This window comes from Callospermophilus lateralis, chromosome 19 (assembly GCF_048772815.1).
Source record: "Callospermophilus lateralis isolate mCalLat2 chromosome 19, mCalLat2.hap1, whole genome shotgun sequence".
Taxonomy (NCBI): Eukaryota; Metazoa; Chordata; class Mammalia; order Rodentia; family Sciuridae; genus Callospermophilus; species Callospermophilus lateralis.
The window spans coordinates 5,690,470-5,707,571 of record NC_135323.1 but is presented as its reverse complement, the minus strand read 5'-3'; the positions used below and the strand labels follow the sequence as shown (position 1 = coordinate 5,707,571).

Below are 17,102 nucleotides of genomic sequence, written 5' to 3'. Positions count from 1 at the left end.
TTAGTCCCAGCGGTACTTTTCGTGCACTTTGAGTACACTATCAGTGTACAGCAGTGATGGTCTTTCTTCGAGATCTCCTGGCACATGAAAAGATGCTCAACATAAAACCACAATGCAATACTACCTTACACCCAGAAAAACAATTACTATATAATAAAATTTAAACAAAGAACCAGGGGTGAGGATGTGGCTCAATGGTAGAACACTTGCCTAGCATGTGTTAGACCCTGGGTTCTATCCCTAACACCACACACACACACACACACAAAAAAAAAAAAAAAAAAAAAGCTAACTAAATAAAAATAAATAGAAAATAACAAGTGTTGGGGCTGGGGATGTGGCTCAAGGCGTAGCGCACTCGCCTGGCATGCGTGTGGCCCGGGTTCGATCCTCAGCACCACATACAAAGATGTTGTGTCCACCGAAAACTAAAAAATAAATATTAAATTCTCTCTCTCTCTCTCTCTCTCTTAAAAAAAGAAAAAGAAAATAACAAGTGTTAGCAAAGATGTAGAAGAAAATGGAACATTTTTACCCTGTTGGTGAGAATATAAAAGGATGCATTTGCTGTGAAAAACAGTATGGGGTTCCTCAAAGACTTAAAAATAGGGTTGGGGATATAGCTCCGTTGGTATGCACAAGGCCCTGGGTTCAATCCCCAGCACCACACACAAAAACAAACAAAACTTAAAAATAGAACTATCATAAGATGATTGATTTTGGCTATATACCCAAAAGAACTGAAAGCAGGGTCTCTAAGAGATTTTCATATACCCATGTTCACAGCAACATTACTCTTAACAATCAAAAAATGGAAGCAACCAAGTGTCCACATCCAAGAACAAATGGACAAACAAAATTGGACACAAACACAGAGGAATATTATTCAACCATAAAAAGGAACGAAATTCTGACACATGCTATAACATGATTGAAACTTGAGGACATTATGTTAAGTAAGATAATAAAGACAAAAAATGACAAATATTTGGGGCTGGGGATGTGGCTCAAGCGGTAGCACGCTCGCCTGGCATGCGTGCGGCCCGGGTTCGATCCTCAGCACCACATACAAAAAAAGATGTTGTGCCCGCCGATAACTAAAAAATAAATATTAAAAAAAAAATTTTCTCTCTCTCTCTGCCTCTCTCTACCTCTCTCTCTCTTTAAAAAAAATGACAAATATTTTATGATTCCACTTATATATGGAATCTAGAGTAGCCAAATTCAGACAAAGAAAGTTGAATGGCAATTGCCAGGAAATAGGGGGAAGAGAAATAGGGAGTTCGTGTTTACTGGGTAGAGGGTTTCATTTTTGCAAGATGAAAAGAGATCTAGGGCTTGGTGGTGACAGCGGCACAACAATGTAAATGTACTTAATACCACTTAACTATACACTTACAAATGTTTAAGACAGCAAACTTCATGTTATGTGCATTTTACCACAATTTTTTTGAAAAATCTCATGACCCATCTCAAAAGGTTCAGACCAGCTGTGCCTTTCTTAGGACACACAAAACAACTAATTTTCTGAACACAGTAGCACACGCCTATAAAGACAGTTACTCGGGAGGCTGAAGCAAGAAGACCACAAGTTCAAAGACAGCCTCAGCAAGTTAGTAAGATCCTGACTCAAAATAAAATAAGAAGGGCTGCAGATGTAGCTCATGATAGAGCACCCATGGTTTCAATCCTCAGTACCATCAAGTAAATAATAAAAAGCCTGCTTTTTTTCCTTTTAACAATAAAAATATGATTGGGCACAGTGGTGCATGTCTGTAATCCCAGCAGCTTGAGAGACGGAGGCAGGAAGATTGCGAGTTCAAAACCAGCCTCAGCGAAAGTGAGGCACTAAGCAACTCAGTGAGATCCTTTCTCTAAATAAAATACAAAATAGAGCTGGGGATGTGGCTCATTGGTCAATTGTTCCTGAGTTCAATTCCTGATATCCCTCCCCCAAAAAATGACATAACAATAAAAATATAACACTTGATTAAATAGCTAAATATAGGCAACACTAGCAAATGCTTTTTTTTTAAGCATCACACTCAGATTATGCTTTAAAAATGAACACTCAAACACAATTTGTTCTTTTCTCATTAACTCTAGACTATTAGCAAACAAGCTCAATGAATGATTTTTCTAAGATCACATTTACAAAATGCTTAAATATGCAAATAAGAATGTCTGAGGGCTGGGGCTGTGCCAGGTGCATTCGCCGGCATGTATGAGGCACAGGGTTTGATTCTCAGCACTGTGTATAATAAAATAATAAGCCTAAAAAATATCTAAAAAGAATGCCTGAGCACATGAGCTATACTAGTTCATTCACACTTTTTGACTCTAAGAGGCTGACCTTAACACTTATCCTATTTCACAGAAGCAGAACTAAGGCTCACTGGTATTGAATAACCTGCCCAAAGCCACAAAGCTGGCATCAGAGTCGTGAATCAGTCCAACTTCTGATTCAGACCAATGAATACTACTTCTATTAAAGGACATTGGTTCTTAAGAAACATAGAAACATCCATTCTCCCATCAGTTGGGGGGCTCTTCAAACAAATCTACCCCAAAATTTTTTCTTAGAATTCTCTACCAAAAGCTTAAAAATTGTCTTCCAAGAATAATTTTTTTAAAAGCCTGTATTCCTGGCATCAAAAAACAAACAAACAAGCCAAAAACAACAACAAAAACAAACCAAAAACAACAACAACAACAAAAAAAACACTTTCAAACAATTCAATTAAGCACTTTTTTTTTTTTTTTTTTTGGCAATACTATAAATTGAACCCAGAGGCACTTTACCACTAAGCCACATCCCCAGCCTTTTTTTTTTTTTTTTTTTTGATGGACTTTATTGTCTTTATTTTTAGGTGGTGCTGAGGATTGAACCCGTGCCTCATGCATGCTTGGCGAGCGCTCTACCACTGAGCCACAACCCCAGCCCCCTCTTCAGCCTTTTTTATTTTGTATTTTGAGACAGGGTCTCACTAAATTGCTGAGGCTGATCTTGAACTTGCAATCTGCATGTTGCTGGGATTATAGGTGTTCATCAAGGTACCCAGCAGTTAAGATAAATTTTTTTATCTTAATATAAAAAAAATTGTATTTTTATATATTTGTAATGGATATTACAAATATATAAAATATATTTGTCATGGATCTTTTTATTTTATTTATTTATATGTGGTGCTGAGGATTGAACCTAGGGCCTCACACATGCCAGGCAAGCGCTCTACCACTAAGCCACAACTCCAGCTCATTTTTAAAACTAATTTATTTATTCTAATTTGTTATACATGACAGCAGAATGCATTTCAATTCATAATACACATATAGAACACAATTTTTCATTTCTCTGGTTGTACACAAAGTAGCATCACACAATTTGTGTCTTCGTACATGTACTCAGGGAAATGATGTCCATCTCATTCCACCATCTTTCCTATCCCCATGCCCCCTCCCTTCCCCTCCCTCCCTTTGCCCTATCTAAAGCACTTTTTTAAAAAATAGAATGTGGCTTTGGACCAGAGGCTGATAATGAGCTCCTAGCTGAGTCTTGTATCTTCAAGGCATCTTCAGTAATAGAATAACTTGTGAAGTGTACAGATAAGAAGTAAGCCAGACCTATGTCTTCCACGTGGCTCCCCTAGTCATAGATTCCACCACTACCATCTCTACAAAATGTCTCTAGTTCATTGTGAAATATAAAAATCATACTGATAGAAATAAGTTGTCGGCCACCTGTCTGGTTGGGCAGGATGGATGTTAAATTAGGCCTTTCTGATGAGTACGCCCTCTTATAGGCCAGGCCTCCAACAGTCAGTGTTTGTGTTTTGTGATCCCCCACTGGCCACTGCTGATTGTACTACTATGGTTCAATCTCCAGAACGTATTTAGAAATGCAACTAACAGGTCTTCATTGATAATGGTGGGAATGGGCCTTTCCTGCCTTGCACATGGACTGGGAACAGGGACAGCCAGTCTACACAGAGCACTCACTGAAGGAAGCACACTAGGAAACTGCCTCGTTTTTTGATGGTTTTGCAATTCCTACGTCAAGTCCCTTCCTGAAGCCCAGTTGTATTCCTTCCTAGAGCTCAGGATATATCATATCCTTGAATCTTTTAAACAAATTCTCTTCTTGACTCAAACTAATTCCAGATGATTTTTGTAACTGCAATAACAGAATGCTAATAAATATAGTATGACCTCATTTCTTCATGACATATGATCACTGGAGTTATGCCCTATTGTAGTCAGATTCAGAGAAGAGAATGGAATTTCCAGCCTGGTGTTAGATACCTGCCTCAATAGAAAAACTAGGCCCCATTCTCCTATACTTCTATAGAAAATGTATAACAACAAATCATGCAAAATATGGACTAGCTCCCAAAGAGAGGTAAAATGATGGATAATGGTATAATGACATTTAAGTGCATTCTTTTTTTTTTTTTAACAGAATAGCATAAAGGTTTTTTGTTTATTCCCCCTAGTACTGAGGACTGAACCCAAGTGTGCTCTACCCATAAGCTAGATCCCCAGCCCTTTTGTTATTTATTTATTTATTTATTTTAATGTTGAAAAAGGGTCTAAGTAGCCCAGGCTGGCCTTGGCCTCAAACTTGTGATTAGAAGCCTTCTAAGTAACTAGGATTACAGGTGTTTGCCACAGCCCCTGTGTAAAGGGCTTATTTAATGAAAAAGTAAGCTTCAGGAACATGGAGCAGAGCTTCCCAAAGAGAGGAGGTACCCCCATGTTTTGGGGTTTTATGGTCTTTTGGGGATCCTCCCACTTCATAAATTATTCATTTGGGGCAGTTATTGTGGTTTACTGCCATGGCTTAGTGCCTAAATTAAATGCATTCAAATATTGCATTTGTCTACAGAAATGAAAACAAGTAAGTTTCCTTGGTAAAAACAGTACTTTTTAAAGAAATGAGGGCTGGGGCAGGGGAAAGGAAAGGATATTCACAGGAAGGCAAAGAATAAACCTAAAAGGGATATAGTATTCCACAATGTGCCCTTGAGGCTAGGCCAGAGAAAATGTTTCCCTACAAATCCACCTAGAGGGGAGGAGGCTAAAAAATCCTAAAGAGAAAAGAAACAGAACAGAGAGTGTTTTCTCAGATTAGGGTGGCTCCACCTCCTCTACCTCCCTGGTTCACCTTAAGAGCCTCACTCACATCCCATAAACCATGTTCCCTAGAACCTGCACATCCTCGCTCAGCCCTCACCCTGCCTGAGAGGACTTCTCCTGACTACTTAACCCAGCGCCAGCCATCCTTTAATGCTCAGTGTAAGCAACCCTATCCTCTCCTCTATCTACCTTTTTAATGCCAGTCCTTCCAAATGTCCCTCTCAACTAAACTCCCCAAGACCAGAGAACCCCAATTGAAATGGCCCTTAGAGAAAACATCAAATTTAGCCGTGCCTCCCACGGAAACTCTTAGTTACAACATAGCTGATGTTGGCTACTGTTGGAGGTGTTAATATTTGTTGAGATGGTAAGTTTTCAAAATGGGAAAGGACAGACCACAGAAAAGTGCCTTCCTTCTCTGAGTGACCACATCCTTGCTCTGGAGAAACCAAGGTGAAGAAGGAATTCAGAGCACAGCAACACATGAACCACCTAATCCAGCAAGCCACAGTCTCAGAAAGGGACTTACTAAACAGAAATTCCATATTTTACATTAAAGTGCCTTTGAATTCGTCACCTGATGTAGACAGAATGGATAGAGAAAGACAGGGAAGGGGAAACAGCAGGTAAGCCCAGGATAAGGACAGTGCTACAACTTCTTAAGAGCCATGTACAGACATCTTAGTGTGTGTATACCCACCTGATCTCTGTATCAGAGTCCAAAAAGTCAAACTGGTGTGAACACTGAGTGCTTCCCAGAACACTTGGCAAAGAAGAGTTTCTGCATTCAGCTCCAGATGCTGCCACCAGCTGGTATCAACCCTTTTTGCCTCACCCTGCTGGGATCTAGCACATCAGGATTCCAGCTATTCATAGGCTTGAAACAATTGCTAGGAATCAAGACACACAGCTGGGGGTTCCTAAACTTTCCTTGGTAGGAGACTCAGCTTCTATGACGGTAAAGGCATGCGTTTACAGAGCCTGGAAGTACTGAGTATTTGAAATCCACACAGAAATGTGGTGACCTTTCTATACCTGGCTGAAGTAGCCCTTGGGTATATTTCTTTTAATGATCCCACTATCTTCCCATCCTCTAGACTCAGTGCTTTAGATCATCTTGGATTCCTCTCCAACCTTTGCACCACAGCAAATCAGTTGCCAAGGTCTGTGCTCCTGATCTCCCCAGGGTATTTTACACTGCCCCCTCCTCCTTTCTAAGACAGCCAAATGGAACAGGAAAGCTCTGGAATTAGGCAGGGCTGCCATTTAATGGCTATGCCTCTTCTTTGAGTCTCAGCATTTCATGGATAAAATGAGGAAATGAGAATGATGCTGCTTTCCAGTTTTGCTGTGAGGATGGAGACGTCCTTTGTGAAAGTGCCTGGTTCAGTACTTGCTGTCTCTCAGCTTCTCCCCTCTCTGCTATCCCTCTGCCCACACCTGAGTTTAGACCCTCATAACTTTCTTTCTATTAATAAATGTCAAAATAACTCCCACCAAGATTTTCTATCCCCCTTCCCAGGACTTTGACTATGTTAGTTCACCTGACAAAGGGATTTTGCAAGTGGATTAAGATTACTTCTCAATTGACTTTGAGCTGATGGTAAGGAGACCATCAAGAGGCACTGGAGAAAATCACAAGAGACCTTTAAATGCAGAACATTTCTTCATCTCGTGCCAGAAAGAAGGTCAGAAATTCAAAATATGAAGGAGGTTTGATACGCTAGTACTAGATTGAAGATGGAGGGAGCCATGAAGAAAGGACTTGAGAATGTGGCCTCTAGAAGCTGAGAGCAACCCTAGCTAACAACATCAGGGAAACAGGAACCTCTGTCCCTCAACTGCAAGGAACTAAATTCTACCACCCTTAACGAGCTTGGGAGTGCCAAGGAGGTCACTTCTCAGAACCTCCAGCACCTAGCCAGCTCATACCTTGATTTCAATCTTGTGAGGCCCTGGGCAGGGAAGCTAAGCACACCATGCCTGGACTTCTGACTTGCAGAACTGTAAAGTGAAAAATGAATGTTTTCTTAAGTTGCTAACTTTGTTGTATTTTGTTTTGCAGCAGTTGAAAACTAAAGCAGTCTCCTAATTGGTACCATAAAGGGAAAGAAGATTTGTGGGAAGTGGAGGAGGCAAGTCTTCATGATTGCCTTTCTCTCCCTCACATAGTTCCACCTCCTCTAGAAAGCCTTCCCAACCCTAGGGCCTCTGAAGATCTCCCCGCCTCTGTCTTGGATGTCAATGATTACCATTGTCTTGACCCTATGCTAACACTGCCTGGCAGCAAGAATTCCCTGAGCCTCTACAAGTCATCTTCTCAACTGTAGTGCATATTTCCAATTCAGAAGGCACAATTGGACCTTCTTTGTGTTCCCCAAAGCACCAAAAACAGGGCCAGGCACACAATAAAATCTCACAAACATTTGTTAATTAAGCCATTTTCTTTCTGCTCCAGTGATTGGCAGCACCAGTGAAGGGTCAAAAGCAACCTGGCCCCTGGCAGACAGAGAGCTTTTCCTACCAGACCCTGGATTCACAGTCTCCTGGGATTAACAAAGTACCTAATGGTAACACTCCAATGAAGCCCTTTCATTAATACTGGCCAATGACATATTCATGCATGAGTAGAGCCTCCATCTCCCTGAATCACATCCTGGTTTTTTATGCTTATCTACAAGTAGAATTTGCTAATACAAAGGAAGTGAGAATGAGGGTGATGAGGAGATCTCACAAAATGTTCTACCTGTATTTTGTTGAATGCCTGCCATGTCCAGGCCCCAAGGTCAATACAAAGATAAATCAGAGTCTCTCATACACTTTTTTTTTTTTCAATTCCCAGATCAGTGCTGGGGATTGAACTAACTTCTCAGACCTCACACATGCTAGGCAAACACTCTGTCACTGAGTAACATCCCCAGCCCTAGTCCTTATATTTAAGGGGGTAATCAGAGCATCCCCTGAGCACAGAGGTCAGGCAGAGTCTATGACTGTTTAAAACTAAGAGAATTAATTTATTTAAGTCAGAAAACAGGTCTTTCACAGGCGGGCAGTGGGTGGGGCTCCCTTCTGTATCCTTCCCTGCCTCCATGACTCTGGGCCTCTCTTTTATGCCCCACCCTGGACTCTAATAACATGCATATGATGTCACTGTCTAGATGTGCAGCAGCCTTGGAAAGTTTTGTCCAGAACCTCAAGCACAGATTAAAAAATAGGTCCATAGAATTCACACAGGCCTTGACAATTTATAAGGCACTTTCACACTCTGCTGTCTGACCTTCCCACTGGCCCCAGTAGTAAGGTGGGGTAGAGATTGCGATCTCCATCTCATTGATGAGGAAACTGGGAAGTGATTTACTCAGACTCAGAAGTAAAAAGACCACATTCTCTCTCTACATTTTGGATCTGGTCTTTGGGCCTAAGAGGGAATTCAAATGGAGATGGTTAAACTCTTTCTAACTGACATCAGTGACTGATGATTTGAGAAATAATGGAGGGCTGAAGGTATAGCTCAGTAGTAAAGTGCTTGTCTAGCTTGTGCCAGGTCCTGGATCTAATCCTCAGCACTAAAATATATATATATATGAGATAGGGATCAGAAAACAAGAGGAAAATCAATTATAAGGATGCCTTATAAGCAAGTATCATTGTAGATTCCAAATAATTCATATTTTGTTTAGTGGTGAGGGCAGGGGGGTTTTGGGGGTTTAACCCAGGGATGCTCTCCCACTGAACTACACCCTCTACCCATTTTTATTTGTGAGACAGAATTTTGCTAATTGCTGAGGTTTTCTTCCAACTTGCACTCCTCCTGCCTCAGCCTCCCCAGTCACTGGGATTATAGGTTGCACCACCATGCCCAGCAGAATTCACCATTCTTACTGTTGACAAGGCAAGTATTATGTCACCAGAGATTGATGAAAACTAGTCAGTCCCTGGGTCTTCTGATTCTAAAAGCTTGGAAGAGCCTCTTGCTGGCATAACCCACGTTTATCCCTTTGATCCTAAAGAATCAAGATGAAGAGGAGACTGGATACTCCTCTTTTGTGTGTCCATGCAACTCCTACTTAAAATGGCTTATAATCTATGTCTTCTCCTATAAAAAACTGGACCCAGATAACAGGCCCTTCTCCTTCCTTCTGGTTTTAGGATTACTTTTATAGAACTGACTTTGTATAACTGAGATATCAAGGAGAATAGAATCTGTTAAACTGCTGTTTATCCATTTAGCAAATATTTCTGAGCAGATCCCATTCTAGGCTAGTAACTAGGAGTTAGAGAAACTAATCCAATATGGTTCCTGCTAACAAACAGCTTGCAATCAAGTGGAACTAATAAAAACACTCACAAATACCTGACAAAATGAAATTAACGTCATGGCAGAGCTATAAACAAAGGGCTACAGAAGAAAGAGAAGACAGCAATAATTCTGGCTGATAGGAGGCATTTGGGCTGAGCCTAGAAGGAGGAATGAAGAATTCTGACCAGGGAGATACAGACTAAGGAAACATTTGCATTTTAGGGACATACTCCCCACCCTGTCCAGATGAGGCTACATAAAGTGCTTCTTGGACCCCAACCTCACACTAAGACTAGCTGGATCTGTTGTGGACCCTTGAGCTAGATCTATGTAGTTCTAACCCTAACCTGAAGCAACCAAAGACCTATACCACTTGCTTCCTCCTTTCTCAGGTCCTATGTATTTGACAAAAATCCTATGTGCCCTCCTAAATACTCATTTTCTCTGTTCTTTAGTTGGCTCTCATGATTTTGCTGTCCCAATTAGACTAAAATAACAGTCTCTGATTCTTTAAGAACATAGCCCAGGGCTGGGGTTGTAGTTCAGTGGTAGAGCACTTGCCTAGCATGTGTGAGGCACTGGGTTCAATCCTCAGCACCACATAAAAATAAATAAATAAAATAAAGATATTGTGTCCACTTACAACTAAAAAAAAAAAAAAAGAAGAAGAAAAACAACAACAACAACATAGCCCAGGGGCATCTATATCCTGCCTCAGAGTATAATAGGCTGGGCGCACACCATGAGTACCAGGAACCTATTTGTTGATTAATTGCTAATGTATATAGACCCAAGAATCATGAGGTGACAACTTTACAAACAAGGAGAGCAAGAAGGGACATCATTGTAACCTTGGCCTGAGAATAGTGAAAGAATTAGAAGGCACATCCTTCTTGTTTGGGGGTGACATTTTATAAAACTGATCTAAATTTAAATCAAGGTGCTCAGACTTGCTAGGTCATCATGTAGGACTGCCATGTATTTCACCTTCTTCTCTTAGTCCAAGATCTCAAATTTAGTCTTTAATCCATTTTTCTAGTTCCTGCTTGTCAACAACTTACAATGAGACATCATGTCTCATCCTTCCTCCTGGAAAGAGTAACAGGAAGGACAGCATAGATGCCATTGCCTATCTAGAGAACTCAGGTCCAATGCAGGAAACAGCAGAACTGGAACTGGAGGTGGAAGCAAAAAGGACTCTGAGGTAAAACAGCATCTCCCTACTAGTTGGTCTCCAGAGAGCGGAGTCTCTCAAGTGTTGGGTGAACAGAACACCAGGGAAATGACACAGGGCCAAAATCAAACAGCGGGGCTGGGGCTATAGCTCAGTGGCAGAGCACTTGTCTAGCATATGTGAGGCACTGGGGTTGATCCTCAGCACCACATAAAAATAAACAAATAAAATAAAGGCATTCTGTCCATCTACTACAACAACAACAACAATAATAAAAAAAACAACCAGGTCATAGTCCTGTGATGGATCATGAGCAAGCAATCAAGGTAATCATTGAGGAATGGGGTAAGAAGCACCAAAGCACAAGTAAGCTCATGGGTACAGAACTTTGTTTTTTCATTTATCTGTCTCTCTAATCCCCTAGTTGGGACCCTAAACTTGTTCTCCTGTGATATTCTAATATTCTAACTCTCTTCTAACTAGTGTCTCTCTTCATCTTTGATCCTTCCAGTTCATCCTCCAAATTACTGCTAGCATGATCTTTATACAACACAGATCTGATCATGCTTTGTGCTTACCACTGAAATAATTCAATGTCTCCCCTCTGCACTTACTATAAGGCCCAAAGTTTGCAAGACTTACAAAAACCTCTTACTGCTAGATCCAGATAGACCTGCAGGTGCAATCTCCTCTCTTCACCCTCAACACCTGCACATTCCAATGTCAATACACTGCACAATATTCCCCAAAGATGCACAAACTTATACCTGTCAGGAGTTTTGCAACTTCCAAGGCCTGCCGTCTCTTCAGTTAAATTGAACCTTGCTTGACCATTTTCCCTAGGAAGGATAAGTTAGTTTCTCTTCCATTCTCACAAAACACCTCAATATAGCATTTATTACCCTGGCTTATATATATTTACAGAGACTGAAGGACCATCAATGGGTAGGGGGATAGGTTTTGACTTTGCATAACTCCTCTGCCCTTAGTTCACATAGTAAAAAAAGATATTTTTTTAAAAAAAGTTTACTTAATGAAGGCTGGAGCTGGAGATATAGCTCAATAACTCAGTGGTAGAGCTTTCTTGCCTAGAAAAAAAAAAAAGAGTGAATGCCTCCTTTATACAAGTGTAGAGAACTACTGCAGAGTCCAACTAAAAATCTATGCCATTTGATGCCCAGATCAGGGCATTACTTTCTAAGACTTCTGCTTTTACCTGTTTCCATGACCATTCAGCTAGATGGCTCCTCACTGCCCTGGGCTTTGAACATCAAGACAGTGACTGACATTTGCAGACTTGCAGGAACCCAAGCTGCTATCTCTAAGGAGAGCCTTCTGTGTCTTTCCTAGGAAAGTGTTTTGATTCCCAAGGGCTTGAAGCCAAGCTGTAGGCAGCGACAGAGCAGGTGAGTCATCCCAGCCCACACCCGTTCTCTGATGAAGGGCCCCAGCATCTGTCTGTCTTGGGTGATATGGGAAATGGGTATTCTGAGCCAATTCAGGCCCTAGGGAGGGAGGGCTGCCATTATGGCCAAGTTCTCCCTCATTCCTGGTGATGAGACCAAGAGGTGTAAAGGCCTTTGCTCTCTGGACAGCCTCAGAAAAGCTGCAGCACATGATAAAGGTCAAGAGACATGGCTCACTACTCTGTTGGACCCATATGAAGAAAAAGATTTGTGGGGCCTGGCCCCTTGTACCTAAGCATCCTGTCCTCCACTGAATGTGCTTACTGGTGTCTCTTCATTTCTAAATTTGAAGCTCTCAAGAAAACACAAGCTCTTACAAGGGCCCAACACCAGGCTAGACTCAACCAAGACATCTGAACAGCTGAATCTTTTTTCTTTTTTAAGAGAGAGAGAGAGAAGAGAGAGAGAAGTTTTTAATATTTATTTTTCAGTTTTTGGTGGACACAACATCTTAATTTTTATGTGGTGCTGAGGATGGAACCCAGCGCCCCGTGCATGCCAGGCAAGCGCATTACCACTTGAGCCATATCCCCAGCCCTGAATCTTTTTTTTTTTAATATATTTTTTAGTTGTACATAATACCTTTATTTTGTTTTTATGTGGTGCTGAGGATTGAACCCAGGGCCTCGCACGTGCTAGGTGAGCGCTCTACTGAGCCACAACCCCAGCTCTGAATAGCTGAATCTTATGTTAAGCAAAGTGAACACATAATAACGAGAGGAAAATCTTAATTTTGCAAACTCTTTCACCATAAGGGCTCCCCTGAAACATCTGTTCACTGTGGCTTGTAATATGTAAGGTCCTCTGTTAGGAATTAGAGAGATCCAAATATTGACAGTAATCCCCTCACCCCACAAACAAAAAAGCTACATACACAGATTACTGTATATTTTGGTTTCCATATGAAATGCCCCCCAAAAGCTTCATGTGCTGAAGCCAGGAAAGGTGGTCATGCCTGTAATCCCAGGGGCTCCGGAGGCTGAGGCAGGAGGATCACAAGTTCAAAGCCAGCCTCAGCAAAAGTGAGGTGCTAAGCAACTCAGTGAGACCCTGTCTCTAAATAAAATACAAAATAGGGCTGGGGGTGTGGCTGGGTGGTCAAGTGCCCCCGAGTTCAATCCCCAGTGTCCCCCCTCCCCGCCCCCCCCCAAAAAAACTCATGTGTTGAAGGCTTGGTCCCTAATGCAGCAGTGTTCCGAGTTGGCATCTTTGGGAAGTGATTGGCTCTAACCTCATGAATGGATTAATCTACTGATGATTCACAGCTTAATGGGCTATTGTGAGGTGGGGAAACTTTAGAAAGAAAGGCCTAGTTGGAGTGAGTATGTCAGGGGGAGCATGTCCTTGAAAGGAATATTTTGTCTAGAGCCCCTTCCCCTTCCTCCATCTCTTCTCTCCCTCTGTTTCCTGGCTGCCTTAATGTGAACAGCTTTGCTCTGCTATGCCCTCCCTGCCTTAATGTTCTCCTTGACAAGGTCCCATGACAACAGGGTGAAGCCTAAAACCTCTCAAACTTTGAGTGAAAATAAACCTTTCCTCCTTTTATTTTTCTCAGGTACTTTGTCAAGACAATGAAAAACTGACTAACACACTGTAACACAATAAATAATACAAGAAATACTTTAGAGAAGGCCTACAAAAGGGAGCTTGGGAATCTGCAGGCAAATGAGACTGGAAGGATATTGTGGATGAGGTGCCATGAGCTAGGCTTTGGTGAATGGGTTGGATGTTGCCAGTAGAAATAGGTGAAATTGGGGCTGGGGCTAGGGCTCAGTGGTAGAGTGCTGGCCTAGCATATGCAAGGCGCTGGGTTTGATCCTCAGCACCACATAAAATAAAAAAATAAAATAAAGGATATTTAAAAATCACATCAATCTTTTAAAAAAGTGTTAAAAAATTAAAAAAAAAAAGAAATAGGTAAAATTACCTCCTGATGGAAGAGATACCACCAGGAAAGGACTGTAAGAAGATGTACCAAATATTAGGCAAATCGATGTGGAAACCCAGAAGAGTGAGCTGAAACAATAGATTTGACATGAACAAGACCCAGGGACACAGGCAATGGCATGTGGAAAGGGCTCTGAACCCAAATGCTGCAGCAGCAGGTTTATTCTGAATGGGAAGTTTATCAGGATTAAACTTGGGAGTTCAAATGCCAGTTCCATCCTTTGTGTCTGTGTGATCTTGGACAAGTCCCTATCCAAAGTTTCAATTCTTGCTTCTGCAAGGTCCCTACTTTCTACCCAACAACAAATGAAAGAGTTATTGCACCATCTAGGAAAGAAGAGGCCAATAAAAAGAGATTCTGAGGAGAAGAAATGGCCAGGGAGAGGAAGTCTGGAGAATAGAGTCCAATGCTGTTAAGCTGAGCTTTCTGCTCCACAGCAGGCCATTTTAGGGGTGCTGGTAAAACTCTCCTCACCAAATTGGTTGTTGGTTCATCCCTGAAGAACGCTGTGTTCCAGCAGCAGCACCAGCAATGCAATTAGCAGAACAGAGCTTGTGGGTGGAACAGTGGGTAGGAGTTGAGCAGGGAAAAGAGGCAGCACCCTGGGCCCCTGCCCAGATTGTGGGGTATAAGAATCAGGGGGTGGGTAAAGATGACTTGAGAGAAAGTTTTAATTCCAAAAGCTATCCTCCACTAGGAAAGAAAAGCAGAAGACCAAGATATGTTTTCAGTCTTCTATACTGGCTCCTTTAACCTCAAGATGTTGGCCTGTTATATAAATCAGCAGGTGAGACCCCAGCAGACATATAACTCAGCTCAGCAGATGGCCTTCAGTCCCTGTGGCTGAGCTTCCACAAGTCCCAGGAGAACGAGCACAGGGAAGGCTCTTCAGGGAACCTTGAATGTTTGCTCTTTATTCACTTTCTTTTCATTCCACATAGTAATGATTGTATACAATTCAGGATTCTGGAGACACTGATGTCAACTTGGTTATTCAAACCTTCATCCCTCAAGTTGTTTCACTGGTCAGTTTACCTGTAAAATGGAGAAAACTGAATTTATGCGAACATGTAATGAGATCATAGACACGCTTGGCAGAGAGCAAATGCTCAAGAAATGTAAACTATACCTAGTTTAAATATTAATGTAAACTTTATATTAGAAGCCAGATTGCATGTTATGCTGGATAGCTTTCATTTGTCCTTCTAGGTACATTCTTCATTCTTTTCCATCATGTTATGCTTTAGAACTGCCCTGTTTGGACTACTCAAGACTCCCTTGCCCTGATTTCCAATTCTGTTTGGTCCAGGGGAAGCTTTGACAGACCAGAGGGAAGAAGTGAGGGCAGTTTTTATTCCAACTCCTTTCCTGAATTTCTTGACCCAAAGTCCCAGCTCTAGTAAGATGATCCTCCACATAGCTTCTGTGCCTCCAGAAGTACAGGTGGCAAGATTCCACTATCCCTAGCTGTTTCCCTACATCCAACCTCAAATTAACCAATTTAAATGTGCCATCTGTGGCACCCAAAATATACAAGGGTTAGAATGAGAACTGCCTGGGAATAAGGAGACCTGAACTTAAGTCTCATCTCTGCCACTAGCTTGCTCTATGACCTCAAAGAGTCTTTCCTTTTTTTGGCCTCAGCTTCCTGACCTGTAAAATAAAGAGGGTTAGACTGTATAGCTATTTTGTGCTACAATTCCCCACCCCTACTAAATGTTCTATGAAGTTAAACCCAGGGAAGAACCTAGAAGTCAGCAAGGCTAATGACCTCTTGAAGAGAACATTATACCTATCTCCTTTTCAAGGTTTTTTTTTTTTTTTATTGCTTATGCCTAAATCATGTCCCACTCCAAAGCAACTCTCAAGAAAGCCCATGAAGTTAAAAGTCAATTATCTTTCCGTTCAGGAACTAACTGACCAACCCATTTAACCACAGAGCCCCTTTTATAGGTTCTAACATACCCAGAGGTTGCAGCAGGGAAGCAGTTATACACTGATACCACAGCATTCTCCACAAACTGCACAGGGAAGCAAGGTTTGTCTAGGTACTGGGAAATGCAGAGAGACAGCTGGCTTCTAGAATGGAGTGCGCTAAACATTCATCCTGTCAAAAGACATGAAGTGCCCTGGACTGAGATCCCTGTTGTTGGATGTTTCAAATAGAGGAAAACGGAGATTATATAGAAGGTGGAGGGAACACCTAGGGGCGCACTACCAGTGAGCTATACCCCAAGACCTTTTTATTTAGAATTTTGAGATTAGGGTCTATGTTGCCCTGGTTTAGAACTTGCAATACTCCTGCCTCAGTCTGAGTAGCTGATATCACAGGTGGGGCCACCGGCCTGGCGAGGCTAATGACCTCTTGATGAGACTACTACAGAATCCCTTAAGTCCTTCCCAGCTCCTAATATCCATGATTCACGAAATCCCAAGGGCCGCAATTCCAATGAATACTGGCCCCGAGAAGCGGGCACGGGGGCGGGAAGAGAGGGCAGCGGGGATCTCTTAAAATCTTCATTTTACCTGGGGGATGGCCTCAAGGGCCAAAGTCAGTCTAATAAACACAGCACCAACTGCTCTGGTGTTCTTTGCACACGTGTGACTTGCCAGTCCGAGGCCTCTGCGGGCCACAACCGAGCCTTTGAGATCCTCTTGGAACTCCCAGGTCGTCTGCCCCACAGCCCACAAAGCAGCCCCGTCTGACGCGGCAGCCCCGCCGTCCCCAGAGCGACCCCACAGCGTGGAGTAGCGGCGGAAGGAACCTGGCCCTTCCCGACTGGCCCCCAGCAGCGCCGCCGCCAGTCCCCAGCGCCGAGCCACCACTCGCCTGACGCTGCGCAGAGCGCGGCCGCAACTTGTCAGCACCGCGACTGCGCATCTGCGCCTGTGCCTGCGCATCTGCGCCTGCGCCTGCGCCAGACATGACGCGGCGAGCGGAGGCGGGGGCGGGGCGAGCGGGGGCGGGGCGAGCGGGGGCGGGGCGGGCGGGGGCGGGGCGATCACAATGCTGGGATCTTAAGAGCAAGATTGGCTTAGGGGAGAGTGCCTTGCTGGGCTAGATCCCGGGATCTAGGA

The 17,102-nt window shown here is 42.6% G+C and overlaps 1 long non-coding RNA gene across 1 annotated transcript; it reads right to left on the bottom strand.

The window, feature by feature from the left end:
• Positions 1 to 14,086: 14,086 nt before the first annotated feature.
• Positions 14,087 to 16,879, bottom strand: LOC143385265 (uncharacterized). Its single transcript, XR_013089450.2, has 3 exons — positions 16,551 to 16,879; positions 15,990 to 16,131; positions 14,087 to 15,059 (listed from the first exon to the last, which is right to left on the bottom strand). It is a non-coding gene; the product is annotated as an uncharacterized LOC143385265 (long non-coding RNA).
• Positions 16,880 to 17,102: the final 223 nt, after the last annotated feature.